Raw genomic sequence first — 14,394 nt, 5'->3', positions numbered from 1 at the left:
GGTGAGCAACTGAGATTTTGGAGTCTCATGACTGCTTTTAAGCCTCTCTGTGTAGTTTCAGCTCTTCTCTGGGGTGCTTCTTTACTTTCGTAGGTTCCCTTTGGGGGCCAGGCAGCAGCAGCAAGGTCCACCACCAGAACACCAGCACCAGAGCTGGTCTCAGCGCTGCCTCCCAATTCCTCTTGCCATGCCCTGCGTGGCAGTAGCCCCTTTGGCTTGGCATGATGCAAGGGCTCAGATTCAGTCAATACCAAACTCAGCTGTGGTATTAAAGTGTCCTCTGAGGTTTCTGTAAAAGTGTGTGCAAAAGCATATTCCTAAAATGTCTGTGGAATGAGCATTTCTTACGGCATATGATCCAGAGGAGGGTGCAAACAGTCTTACAGTGTCATAACAACTCAGAAGGGATTTCATCAGCATAGGTGTCCTGCATGATCTCTGCTCCTCCTGGTATACTACTCCTCCTCCATAGCCCCCACGTCTGGTCCTGACAGCCCAGCTGCAAAAGTCAAGGGAGAAACTGCAAGTATGGGAGCTGCACAGAGACTGGCAGTTGGGTGAAAAGCCAAAACTCAGTAATAAAGTGTGAATTATAAAAGCTATCTAGCTACAAGATAAATGCTATGAGAACAGATATGGAACAAAGGCAAGGGAAGGGAAACAAGATCCATCTTCATCAAGAGGAGGAGAGACTCTGACAGAGAGCCTCATGAGATTTGCTGAGTGGGTCCCGCTCCATTCTGGCATCGAGCTGGGACATAAGGGCTTTCCTCATCACCAGGCTGATGCTCAGCATTACTTGAGAAGGTGCTTGTCCCTAGAAGACAGACGCCAAGGAACCTAGAAGGAAACTTGGACCTGGGCTGGCTTTAAACCACCTCTCAGCACTGTGCTGACTGTGCACCTCACCAACCTTGAAGTAGTGCTTAAAAAGAAAGGTGGGCAAAAACCATTTTATAAGCGCAGTGGTTGTCATTAATTATTTCACTTCTCCTTATCAACTTACTCATTATCTTATATCACCTGATTTACCTTTAAAGATGACCCTTCTAGAGTGTCCTGGCAAAGCCTTGTCCCCATCATCTGAAAAGTCTCTGTTATTGTGAGAAGTCTGGAAAAGCAGCCACCAATTAGCTCAAACTTGTTATTTAGATATGAACTTCTGAAAAGACTCACTCCAGGCAGGGCAGAGCAGTGGATGACTGCACACTGCCACACTGGCCTTGGTGCTTGCTACAGCATCCACTGAAGGAGAGGGACTAGATCAACTATGTATGTGCATACCTGTGCGTAGCTTTGTATCCCTCCTCCTCCTCCAGACTTTAATATCCCATTAAGATTGAGCATTAATTTAAGAAGTCAGCATGTAGCTGCTCCATTCACTGAGAAGCAGGTAGTGCAAAGGGAGGAGCAGCAGGCAGTGCTCCCGGTTGGACCTGCTGGGTAAGGGTGCGTGCTAGACAGGGCATTCTTGTCCTAATGCCGGGGGGGAGTCACGCAGCTTGCTGGGCAGAGGGTCAGGAAGAGGCTGGAGCTTGGGAAGGCTTTGTCATACCTCAGATGAGGATGTGGAAGCTGACACCCTGTAATAAGGTGGCAGCAATAGGCACTGGGAGGGTCTCCCCCTTCCAGGCTCTGTCAACTCTGACCAGGTTCTCGCCTCCCCACCCATGACCTGGTTTGATGCATCCCCAAGTGCAAGGGGAGCACACAGAGAGTGGTACGGAGCAAGGGGCGAGGAGTTCATTGCAGGATGGTTGCACTGCTGCGTCAGTACCACGTCGCTTTGGTACTGCAAGTGTTTGCAGACAAGTCCTCCAGCACCATTTAGTAAAGCTGCACATATTAACTCTCTGGTTAAAGCATTCCCTCTGGAGCAACACCCACATCTCCTGTGTTCTTGCTTTGCTCTTTCTTCACTCCTTCCCAGGCTCATTATCTTCCCTGTTACAGCTTTGTGCAGGCACAGTCACCCCACGGCCATCAGCAGAGGGACCATCACCTCCCCACACTCTCACCCACTGTTGGGTGAGCACAGCCACAGCTCCATCCATCATTTTCCTTGTCACCTTTTACTGCAGACTCCACTATTGTGCTTCTCTTCCTTTCAGCATCACTGCCTCTCCCATTTGCCTCTTGCTGAATAGCAGCATATCACATTATTTCCGAGATGAGCTTTTCTTGCTCTGATTTGCATTTTGTTATTTTCTGCCATGCATCTGCCCAAATCTCATCTGACTAGCTTACCACAGTGGGATCAGAGTACCACTTTTGCTCTGTCTGGGCTCTTGAAGAGTGGTTGGCTTGGCTCCCTTCTGCAGAAGGGCCAGCCTCCCATTTCAAGTATGTGTCCAGCTTTCTTCCAGGTTTCAGCCACAGGAGACACACACCATGTCTTTTCCTAAGACCTGCTGCCTCCTGGGGAGGCCTGCCTGTTCACAGTACCTTCCCACTCCCCCAGATAGACATCTGAGTGTCACCCACCACAGACTCTGCTCATCCCCACACAGGCACCTCGGCAGAGACTCTGCGTGCCTCCTACAACCTCAGCCCATGGTGGTCCCCCACAGCCACTTCTGAGTCCATGCTCCTTTTGTAACAGCCTCTAATTTCACATCCTAGTTTAGTAAGTGACCTCAACATGCCTTTTGGCCCCTCCTCTATCTCATTAACAGAGATGGTGCTGTTTAGGGACATGGCTTGCTTTCTGCTGGTGGGCAGCAGGCTCAGGATGGCTGTGTGTGCCCCACATGCAGACACAGGCAGCTGCTCAGCTGAAACAGATTTTTCCCTGGCAGACCTCAGCCCCAGCCCTGTTTTCCTTTTGTACCTGCACCCGGGCTTGCGTTGTGTCTGAGGGGGGCTTTCTCATATGCAGCTTTGGATGTCTGTCAGAGGGAAGAAAAACCTCAGTAAAAATCCTTGGGAATCTCAGAGCCCTGGAAAGCAGCTCCAACAATGGGAAACCAAGATCGTGGCGGGAAATGTTTTGATAGTGTGGACATGCTCCTCATAGTACAGCCCTCCACCAAGCGTAGCATCATGTTCTGCAGTGTTTGACCTCAGGAGTAATTCTTATATTTTCTTCTTGCTTTATTTCCTACTGAATTCATTGAATCAATCGAATTGAATCAAAATAGTCTCCTTGGGTGCAAGGCTGGAAGGGCTGGGGCACCTGTCCTGTCTGGGTGGCTGGTATGGGTTCAGCTCAGGCTGCCAACACTGGCAGTGCATGTGGGCCAGATCAGCAAGGTTCAAAGCCGGTGGAAGACTCTCAGCCTCTTCGTGCACTGGAAGAGGTTTACTAAGGACTAGCGTGGAGGGTTAGTAACTTAAACCAGCTGTGGCTTGGGTGGCTTTAGCCCTGCCTCCAGCATGCTGGAGCACATCACCCAGGGCTGAGTGAGGAATCCGTCTGCTTCTGGGCAGCTGCAGAGGGGCTCATGGTCTGAGATTGGCTCATCTGTTACTAGCCCTTCACTGCCGCTGCGGTTGATAGTCACTGTTGTACCTTTTCGATGGCAAGCGCTTTAGGATGCTGGTGGACTGATTGAGCAACTTCTGTCTCCCTCACAGCTGGTTTGTATGACAGGAAAAGAGCTGTACTCACCCCAGTCCCCTCCTCTACCTGCTTCCTTGGTGCCAATGTTAGTCGGGATTGTTTTACCGCTGTCTTTAAAAGCATACTCTCAGGGCTGCAAGGATCAGCTTGTACGTACCAGGAAGTGAAGCTTTTCACCTCACATGAATTCCTCTCATGCATGTGTATGGTGAGGTACTCTTTAACTATGTGATTCTTGGCAGCTTTTTCCCTGGGACCCTGTACCCTTGGGTCAGGGCTTTCATGCAACAATTCTGTGTTTGCCCTCCAAAATGAGGCTCTAGCCAGGTTTTTCTTGAGCTCTAGTGAAATGCTGTGCTGAACGTAGAATTGCAGATGTCTTCAGGTGTGCTCCCCCCGGAGCATATAACTTGTCCATGTGCTCTGCAAGCATATAAAATATTTTTCCAAAATAAATACCTGAAAGCTGGGACCCACAGCCCAAAGATGCCAGGGAAAAGCACAGGCAGCATGTGATCCGTCTGCATACCTGACTGGAGGTACTCAGGGTGCTTTTTCTACCCCCAAAGTGCTTGTCAAAAAAAGGGCTCTACATGTATAGATCTGTTGATGGCCCTGGTCATGCTGTGCTCACCGGGCTCTGTACCAGCATGGGAACTCGGAGAATGAGCAGCGCAGGAGTGGCCACTTCCAAGCAGGAGCTCTGCAGCAGTTAAACTCCTGGCTCTGCAGGCTGGCACTGAACTGTCCATACCCTAACACATTTTGTTCTCCACCTGCAGCCACCAAGCATTCTTCCGTTTCACCAAAAAGCAAGAGAGGTCCCTGCAGAGAGTGGTCCCGTTCTCTAAACCACCTAGCCCCAATCTCCCAGCAGCATCCATCCTCATGAGTGATGCAGGAGCCCTATGGAGTTAGAGAAGTACAGTGAAAGGTGGTTGTGATGTGCAGGCAGAAGGGGCTGAGCAGAGACTGCCCTTTCAGGTGCATAACTTCATAGGGTCAGGGCTCTCATGAGTTTTTCTTGTGCAGTTTTCTAGGCTTAAAAAGTAGCCTGAACAGGGACAATCAAATTGTCATGCAAAGCTGTTCTGTGTCCCATGTGGATAATCAGCGCATTCATCTTGTGGATGCACAGCACTGATGCCTCTGGCTGTGGCAGCAGAGGCTCTTCGAGCCCTGGGCACGGCTGGGGTGGCCGTTGCTCCCCATTTGCCTGCTGCCCACAGAGCTGGGGAGCTGCTGTGTTTGATGGTCAGGCTGGGAGCTCCTGGGCACTGGTCCATAAGCTGGAAGAGAAAGCAGAGGGCACTGGCGTTGCTTTCTCTGTTCCTCACCCCCCTGCAAACCTTGCTTTAGTGGGAAGCCTGTGAAGCTGGGTCTGTTTAGCTGGCTGGGGAGTGGTTTCACCTTGGAGTCACTGTGGGGGAAGCAGTTATTGTACAGAGGGACTCTTGGGTTTAGTGAAGGTTTGACGAAACAAGAAACACAGACCAGAGAACATGTGCTTTATTTCAGTGGTGAGGGTCCTGGCTGCTGGAGTGACTCACTGGGGATATGTGGGAGTCCACCCCTGTGCCTTTAAAACCCAGCCAAAGTCTTTTCCCCAGTTATGTGTTGCTTCACATCCCTCTGCCAGTGCAGAGAAGGCAGCATTTTGGCTCACTGTTGGGACCCTGCCAAGGCAGGGGAGACCCAGCCGGGGTGTGTTGTGCAATGCCCCTGCCCAGCCCAGTCTGGGAACCAGGAGGACTGAGGCTTGTCTTGGCAAGGGGAGGGTTGGAGACACCCACCCGCCCCCTGGCCAGGAGCTTCAAAAACAGAGAGCAGCTCTTGCAGATGTTGTTGCAGGGAATTTCCTACTTTCTCTCCAGCTGCTGGTTTCGTGCCTCGCCTCTCCTGTGCCAGCTCCCACGGGATGGTTGCCTTGCCTCTGTGCCTCAGCTGTCCCACTGCGGCTCCCCAGCCATACAGAAGCAAAATCAAGGGCTGCTCCTGCTCTCTTGCTGTGGGAATGGTCCAGGCTCTCTCCTGCAGTGCCTCACCTTCCTCCTGGAGGCCTCCTCTTCCTCAGGAGGAGAGAGAGGAGGGCTTTCCCTAGAAAAGGTTCCCCATCAGCTGGGGCTGGAATTGCTAACGCTTGTGTTTGTCTTGAGCAAAACCACTTTACCTGCAACTAGCTGGGATGGCTGAACTCTGGCATAAGGGGAACGCAAACAAGCACCTGAAATATGGAGATGCCAGGTTTCAGGCCATCTTTTGAACTAGACAGTCCTCACTTACCAAACCTGACTTCTTACCCAGGTGAGAATTTCCCTTCCGGGGGTCCCTGGGGAGGCAGAAGGGTGAGATTACTCACAAGCAAGATGCTGCAAAAAGGATCCTGTTGACTGACCCTCCTTAAAGACCCGGGCTGGATTGGGAAAGCATTCAGGACTGGTTTGTGTGCAGAGAAGAAATGCACCATGCACTTGAGAGAACAGTTTTTCTTCTTCGGAAATCAGCCCTGAAAGCCTGCACGGGTGGCTCCGTGCTGCTGATGCGGGAGGAGGGTGTTGAACAACGAAGCCTTAACAAAGCACATGACACTGCAACTGATTCTTTGCGAGACGAAGAGGCGTTTGGCAAGTGGATCCTAAGCCAGAAGAGCTTGTTTTGTGGCAGTTGAGGCCTCTGGTTTACTCATCATGGGAGAGAGATGGAGTTCGGATCAGGCTCTGAAATTCCAGGCCTCAACATGAGGTGGTGCAAAGCATCCACTTCCCATCCCTGAACTGGGAGCCGCTGCTCCCTGTGCAGCAGCAAGGAGGAAGAACTGAATGCCTTTGGGGAAGAACTGGAGATAAAGGAGGTGCTAATGAAAGCTAGAAGAATGAAGTCATCAAAATATAAAAAGAAAATGAGAAGAGATTCTTCTGGGGGAATTCGACCATCCCTGCTCATCTCTGCAGCTGCCTGCCTGCTCTTCAGAAGGAGCAGGCACAGGGATTCAGAAGTTAAAAGGATTTTGTTCCCCTCTGTGCTTTGCACTGTAGGAACAAATTTTTGAGGGAGAATCCTGCTTTATAACCTTGTGTTATTTATTCAATAGGCATCCCAGGCATGCAGTACAACTCGAGTGTCTCCATTCCCCGTTTGTGAAACGCGGATGCTAACGCATACCAGCCTTGGGCAGGATAATCATGATTCCCTGAGTCCCAGCAACAGGCTCACAGCTGCATGTCACAAAAACTAAGACCATCCCTATTCAAAGTGCACAGGTCCTCCTGGAACGGCTTTCGAGCACTTGCTACTCCAAAGCAACTCAGTGGGCAGACGGAGACGATCTCCCCACCCCTAATGAAATGACTCACTCTGGGGCGGTTAGCACATTAGCATAAAGAGCTCTACCCTCCTGCTGCCCTTCTTGCTCAATTAAAGTGACATTTGAACCTGATCCTTTCTGTGTTTTGAACACACGCACAACACAGCTGTAATTGTAAATATTTGCCCAAGGTCACCTCTGACACCTCCAGCTTTTAATGCAGAGGCCCAACTCATCTCAGCACTCACCAAGCTGTGAGTGGGGCTGTCCTTTTCTGGTGATCTCTTAGGAAAACTGTTGGGGGGACTTAAAAAACCCAAAACAACAACAACTAAACCAGCAACATTCTGCTGTCACTAAGCTGTGGTCTGGTGGGTCCCAGCCCACTTAAGCCCCAGCTTTGGATCTGTTCTACAGATGGAGCCACAGCTGTGCACATCCGCGGTTTATGAGTGTGAGCGCCAGCGGCAGCTGATTCCTGGAGGGCAGAGGAAGGTGCTGAGGCTGACCTCCGCTGTGTCACCCCAGCACCTACTCCAGCCCCCTGTGCTGCCCAGTTCTGCCAGCTTGCTCACCCTCTCCTGTGAGGCCGTTGCCAGAGCTGGGAGCTGGTGTGACACTGTGATGCTACGTAGCTGGCCATCATAGCATGATGCCTGCTGTCAGGGCTTTATTTCTCCCTGGTGTGCTGTGGGAGGAAGCCTGGCAGTCTGTGAGCTCGGGTCGGAGCCGAGCTGCTAGCCTCCAGCTCCCCAGCAGCCCCGGTCACTGTGCAGAGCCCTGTGCAGCCAGGCTGTTGCCCATGGAGTCCTTGGGAACGGTGCTTCACTGTGATCTCGAGCCATCTGCTTGTTGTTAGTGGCCTCATTTCTGCTGCAGCCCGATGTGCCTTGTCCAGGGGCTGCATGACTGCGCTGCTGCCCTCACCGCTTTGCCCCTGGCACCAGCACAGGGTGTGCCAAGCAGCCTAAATCTGGCCCTGGCTACCTGCTGTGGCCGGCTAGCAGCACCGAATTCGGAAAAGCGGCTTTAATTTCCTGCCTGTCCAACCGAAGGAGGATCAGGCTGTATCAGGCTCTGATCTGGCTGTTTGTTCTCTTCTCTCTCAGTCTGCACAGATGCAAACGACAAGGACCCGTCCCAGGACAGCTATGAATTATGTGACTTGGCTGCAGCTGTGCAGGCTGTGTTTTTGCTGCCAGAAAAGCAGAGATAGGATTTAATGCAGAATAAGAGGCGCATATTAACTATCCTGCTGTCAGATCCTCCTAGGGAAAAGGATTTGTAATTCCTCTGTGCGGTGGAGTAGGTGAGAACAAGGCTGGCTGTGGCTGCGGTGCTGACCTCCACCATTCAGTAGAGCACAGCTGTCTCCTTCCACTGGGAAGCCACAGTGGTGACGACGGCGTGGCAGCGCGGTGAGGGCAGGGGACACGCCTGCAGGTCCCTGCGCACCAAACCCAGCATCTGCGAACCCCTTCCCCGCCACGCCTTCAGCAGCGCCCTGAGCTGGGATGGATTTTTCCTCGTGTTGATTTTAACGAGGCGGCTCATTTAACACTCTGGGCAGTCCTCACGTCTAAATAACCTGTGCAGCACGTACCCATGTTACTGAGGAGTAAATTACGTGGCTGGGTTCCCCCTCCCTCTCTTCCCTTTGATGTTACGCTGTGGGTACGTGTATGTGTGTGCATATGTGTGCTTTGCACGTAACCTGACCTCGCCCACAGCCCTCGGCTGTGCGGCAGAGGGCTCTGCAGAGGGCGAGGGTAAGACCCCGAAGGCGAGACCCCCTCGCTCAGCCCGCTCAGCCGTGCCTGCCCACGTTAAAGCAGCGGTGCGGGCCGCGCTGCGCCGCGGCGGGGACACAGCGGGAGGGGGGGCGGCCCTGCGCGGCGGGGCGACACGCCACGGGTGGGCGCGGGGGGCGCCCGCCGGGCGGGGCCGGGCCCGGCCGTACCGCGCCGCTGCCGGCGGGACCCCGGTGCCGCTGCGGCCTCACCTGCGGCGGGGCGAGGGCGGGGCGGGGGGCGGGAGCGCGTGCGGCCCCGCCCCCGCCCCCCCGCCCCGCGCCGCCGCCGCTGCCGCCGTCTCCTCCGCGCCGCCGCCGCCGCCGCGCCTCCAAGATGCCCGGGCAGCGGCGGGGAGGCTGCTGCAGCCCGCCGGTAGGTAGCGGCCCCGGGGGGAGCGGGGCGGGCTCCGGCGGGCACACGGGCTCCGCGGGTACCGAGCCCGGTGGCGGGGCCCCGGCGCGGCCCTTCCCGGGCGTCCGGAGGGCTTGCGGCAAGTGGCGGCGGGGCGAGGAGGGCGGGAAGGCGGCGGGGCGGGGGTGAGCTTCCCGCACGTCCTGGGGCCGGTGTTCGGCATTCCTGCTCGGGTCTCCCGGCTGCGAAGCGCGTTTGCGAACCCGTCCCGGCACCTTCTGCCGCTCGACCGGGGGCCCCTTCCCTGCGCCGGGGGCCGTACAGCGGGAAGCGCCCACTGCCGGGCCGGCGGCCCGAGTTGCCTGCCCGGGACCCCCCCGGCTTGCCCGGTGCGGCACGGCACGGCGCGCCCTTCCCGCCGCCAGGCCGGCGGCTGCGTTTCCCCCGTTCGTTTAAATCCCGGCATTTCCCCGTTCCAGGCTCCCGCTGCAGCGGGCAGGGGCTCGGCGGGTGGCCGCAGCCTTCCACCGGGTCCCGTTGTCCTCCCCGGCAGCGTGGCACGGCTTCAGCCGTGATAAAGTTTAGTTAAATGGAAGTTCAAAGGTAACGGGGTCCATCCCGGGGCCGGCGTCTTCAGGGGTCCCACAGGCCCCTCGCGGAGCGGGAGTGACGGGGCAGGCACGGGTGACCTCTCTGCTGGTGCAGACCCCGCCGCTGCGCCGAGATCCTGGGCAGCGCTTCTTGGGGTGCCACTGGTGCGCTATTGCTGGTGTTTTTAGAGCTGTTACCGCTGGTAGCGGCGTGGAGTGTGTTTTGCTTGTGCTGAGAATCTGTTGAGCTGTTAGAAAATGCGCCTGGATGACGTGCGAGAGCTGAATTTCCTCATCCTCGCCCTTTATTTATGTGTCTTGCCTCCAAAAACATACCATCCGCATATTTTATTGCTCCAATGTGCACAGCTAGAGATGGTTGTAGTGTAGCTCAGGCGGTGAAGGGCTGTTCTGCTGAACCGGCTGTGGACTTTCGGAAAAGGGCAAATGGCTCTTGTTGTTCCATAATTTCCTCAAGTCTTGACATGCCAGGGTGTGAATGGCTCCGGCTCTGCCTGCCCTGCCTGGCTCTGGCCCAGGCCTCCTCGCGCTCTCGAGCGAGCCCTGGAACCTGGGCTGAACCTTTGTTGTTGGCAGGCAGCTTCAAGGAGACCGGCGCTGCATGAGGGAGCTGCAGCAGCCGGGGCCGACTGAAGTGCTGCGTGCCATGCTGGGCATCACTGGCTGGCATTGCCACAGCGGCCATGTCACCACCACCCACCCACGGCAGTGTCTGGCAAAGCCGGCGAGCGCTGGCAGCCCTCTGCCCTGTGTGCTTGTGGTCGAGCGGGGGCTTGAGCTGCTCCTTGACTCTTACAGTGAGATTGGGGTGGCCGCCCTTCCCTCTCTGCCCGCGCTCCGGTGGGGCACGGTGGTGCTTGGTGGTTGTGCTGGAGTGGGGTTGTGATGGAGCTGCTGGTGGTGGGCAGAGCCCTTGGGCTTCCACAGGTGCCGTGGTGGTCACTGCTGCCTTTCGTCTTCCAGGAGCACGCTCGAAACTCCTTGCTGGGCCCTTGCCCCTAACCAGGGGGTAATAAAGCTAGTTGTTGAATGGGAGGGAGGGAGGCTGGTTGTAGTGGTCTCCCCCCTCCCCGGGCAGCGGTGTGGGAATGCTCTCATGCCCAAGGGGGTGTTCCTTAAGGATGCCTCTGGGAAAAGACGGTGAGTGGGAAAGAAATGCAAGGAGGAAGAACGTATGTCAGCGACAGCAGCAGTTGCATCGATTCAGGCAGGTGGTGTTATTGCTACAGAGCCCTGGGTGTGCCGGCTGCTTCACAAGCGATTAGAGACAGGTCTGTGCCCTGCGGAGCCTTTTGTGGCGTGGGGTGAAAGTAGTGTGTGTGTGTGTGTGTGTGTGCAGCCGGGGTCCTGAGAGCTGCACCGCCTGTTTTGTAAACCTGGCTTTTTCTAAAGAAATGAAGCTGCAGCGGGTCATAAATTCCCTTGCTTGAAGAGCGTGCTGGCAGGTGGGCTGCGCTCCATTGGCCTCGTTGGCACTGGCACAGCTTGGGGAGTGGGCTGGGTGATGTGCTAACAGTCTGTATGTCGTTGCATATATATATATGTGTGTGTGTGTTTGTAAGCAGGGTAGGATCATCCTTGAGACCATGTGAGATTGATAAATTACTTATTTTTAAGATCAGGGTTGTCTTGTCCCTTGATCCTCTCCTCGAGGGGATTGGGAGGTGTGTTTCCAAACCTGTGCCTGGGGGTGTCACCCTGACCCCCCTGGGCTGTGGCTCTCGGTGGGTGGCTGTGCAGCCGGGGCTCGGCTCGGGGCTACCGGGCTGTCTGAAGCGGAGCGGCGTGGGGGGATGTTGAGCCTGTTATCTCCGAGGTCGGCTCCTGACTTCTGGCAGTCATCATGTCTTGGAGGCTGGTCGCTGGAGAAACTCTCTTGGCTGTTCCCTCAGAGATGCTGGAACCAGAACTTTCTCTGCAGGCTGTGCAGCCAGTTCTTTAAATGAAGCTAATAAGCAGTGTGATTATTTTGTACCTCTGGAGGGAGTTACTGCTTCCAAGAATGTACCCACTTCTGCTCGCTTGAACTCTCTATTAGTCTGGTGCTCCCCTCTTTGGGGCGAGCTGGCAGTGTTCCAGGAGGGTCTGTGGCTGCGAATAATACTCCCCTGAGCATCCTCCTCAGGAGGGACAAAGAGCCTTGGGGAGGTTTGGGGTCAGGGTCTGATCACTTTGCCAGGGCTTGATTTGCTTGGTTTTAGTGTTCTTCCCATGGAAAATACTGCAGCTTAATGAGTGCCTGGCTTTTGCTGTCATCTTTTGCAAATGAGCAACTCCGTCATCTTCTCCGATTAACAAGAACAAGAGGACATGGCAGGGAAGCCGATGACTGGCCTCCCTCTGCTGTCTCTTCCAGCATGATCACTTGCTGGTGCGGAGCCTGGGGTCTCGAAAATGCCAGGGCAAGGGAGGTCACCAGCGGGGAGAATGGGGGATCTGTGCGCTGCTGAAAGCTGCCTTGTGCTGTGCGAGGGTGGCGGGGCCCTGGCAGCCCAAGCGGCGCTGAGGGGAGAGCATCTCGTCTTGCCCCTTGGCTTCTGTGCTGCCTTCCTGTTTCCGTATGCATGGCCGCTAGAAAACATCACGTTAGCTCTTTTGACAGCAGCCCACGACTTGCCTTGCGTCCGCTGGGTGCAGGGGGGGCTGGTGCCAAGCCCTCAGCCTGCGGTTTGCCGCGTCCTCGGAGGTGATGCGGGGCAGAGCTGGGTGCTGTGGCCCTGGTGTTGCGGGGCACAGGCGGTGGAGCCCTGCCAGCAGCAGTGAGATGTGCAGCGTGTGTTGGCTTCAGCATCTGCCCTTCCTCCCTGTTCTTGGTCCCAGCCCCGAGCAGACTGGGGAGCATGGCCGGCAGCAGAATAGCCCCTTTTGTGCCTCTGGACCTGTTGGCCTTTCTCAGGAAGTAGCTTATTGTGTTTGCTGGCAACACCAGGCTCCATCATTGCCTCTGCACCATCCCTGTGCATGGGCTGCCTTCAGCCCTGCTGGTGGTGGGGTCCGAGCGGGTCCTGTGCCCAGGAGGCAGGGGCCAGGACGGGACATCCTTGCCCTTGCTCAGCTGGGGCTCCCGGCTCGCAGCTAGGGGGCAGAGGGCAGGACCCCTGGCAATGCCCACCAGCACAGCAGGGAGAGGAGTGGGGTGCTGCCCCCCGGGACCACCCTGGTGTGGGGATGGAGCTTGGTGGCATACGCAGCTGCCCGTCACCCCCTTGGTTGCAGCTCCCTGCCCTGCACAGCCTGGCCATGCTGGCCCCACGCGGGGCACTCCCGGGGGGCTGGGGAGTGCCCCGTTGTGCTGCGGGGCCTCGGACTGGGGTCAGGCCAGCCTGCCTGCCAGTTCAGACCTCTTGTCTCCGTGCCCTCTCCCAGCTCCGTGGTGCCAGTCTGCCTTTGCTTGTTCCCACGTCACTGGCTGGGCTTGGCTTCCACCCCAAGCACGCAAACCTCTGGGTGCCGGCAGGGCAGAGGACATTGCTCTGCTCCCTGCCCCTGTTCCTCTTTTGGTGTTGGAGCTCTTCTTGCAGCCGGGCTCAGGCTGTTGTCCCCCTTTCCCTTTCCCATCCATGTCCCCCTTTCCCTCCCACCATGCTGTCCCCTTCTGGCCAGGGATGCTCACAGGGAATGCAGGCTGGTCCAAATGGCCCCCAGTGCCACTCCAGTGGCTGCTGCGAGTGCCTGGGGCCAGGGAGGGGACACCGTGCCATTGCTCCCCCCAGCACACAGGAGCAGGGGAAAAGCCTAGCGTGTGCCAGGGCTGCCCAGGGACAGCCCGGGCATGTTTTAGGCTGTGCTGAACTAGGGGAGTCTTTTAAACTGAAGTGGAAATGGCTGTGGGGTTCGGGGGTGTCTCCCGGTGAAAGCGGCGTTTGTTGTTTCAGTTGGGCTGGCTGGGATGTGCCCAAGCAGAGGAGGTGCTGTGCTCGGTAGCCAGCTGCAAGCAACCTGGCCTGATCTGCGGATGCCTGCTCTTCCCTGGCAGGGTGTTCACAGCTGGTTTTTTTTTCCTTTGGGGCATTTCCCGTGGGATTTCCTTGCTGTGAAAGGAAGAGGGTGTGGATGGGGTCTGGAAAGTGGTGGTCAGGCAGAGTGCCCTGCGGGCAAATGAGGATGATCGCTCTTCTGCAGATTAAAAGTGATGCTGGATGTTTTGCTCTCAAAATTTAAGTAGAGAGACCAAGTAGAAGAGGTGGTAGTGTTGGAGGGGTTTTTTTTGTTTTTTGGGGGGGTTATGTTGTAAACAGATCTTGTGGAGTTGGTTGCTGCAAGCTCTCAGGTCTCAAAACTACATAGTTTATGTATCTCTGTCTGGCCTCTCTACTTGAGGGGGGAAAGGAAAACCTAGTAGCTTATGAAAAGCCAATGTGAGAAATAATAGGAATCCTGCTACGTCAGTGAGAAACTGAGGGCACTTCCAAGAGATCCTCTTTGCAGGCTGTGCAAGAAAGCGTTTAGCAGGTCTGCGTGCCAGCTCTGCACGAGTGACTTGGCACATGTCAGAGCTCCCAGGGCTTTGCCTGCTTTCTCTGACATGGCTTGGGATCCCAAAATGAAAGGGGCTCTGTGCTTCTGCAGAATATTATTACTGTTGTTTATAACTGGAATTCATGTCTAAGAGGAAATGAATTGCTAGGTCTGCTTGTTTATTCCTCAATTTGCAGACAGAGAAGCTAGACCACATTGGGGTAATGGCCTAGAAATTAAATTTCATTTTAATATGCAAACCCAATTTCAAGTTGATTGACTGAAGGGGGAAAAAATTAACTTCAGACAGCAGGC

At 55.5% G+C, this 14,394-nt stretch overlaps 1 protein-coding gene across 1 annotated transcript in view; it reads left to right on the top strand.

Annotated features, from left to right (window-relative positions):
• The first annotated feature begins 8,980 nt into the window (after positions 1-8,980).
• MID2 (midline 2) overlaps positions 8,981-14,394 on the top strand; it is a 113,828-nt gene continuing 108,414 nt past the window's right edge. The window contains exon 1 of the mRNA XM_037408333.1: positions 8,981-9,031. The gene's annotated coding sequence lies outside the window, so the exon portion shown is untranslated. The remainder of the gene's footprint in view (positions 9,032-14,394) is intronic.

The sequence above is a fragment of the Falco rusticolus genome, chromosome 14, assembly GCF_015220075.1.
Source record: "Falco rusticolus isolate bFalRus1 chromosome 14, bFalRus1.pri, whole genome shotgun sequence".
NCBI lineage: Eukaryota > Metazoa > Chordata > Aves > Falconiformes > Falconidae > Falco > Falco rusticolus.
This window is presented reverse-complemented; position numbering and strand designations above follow the sequence as displayed.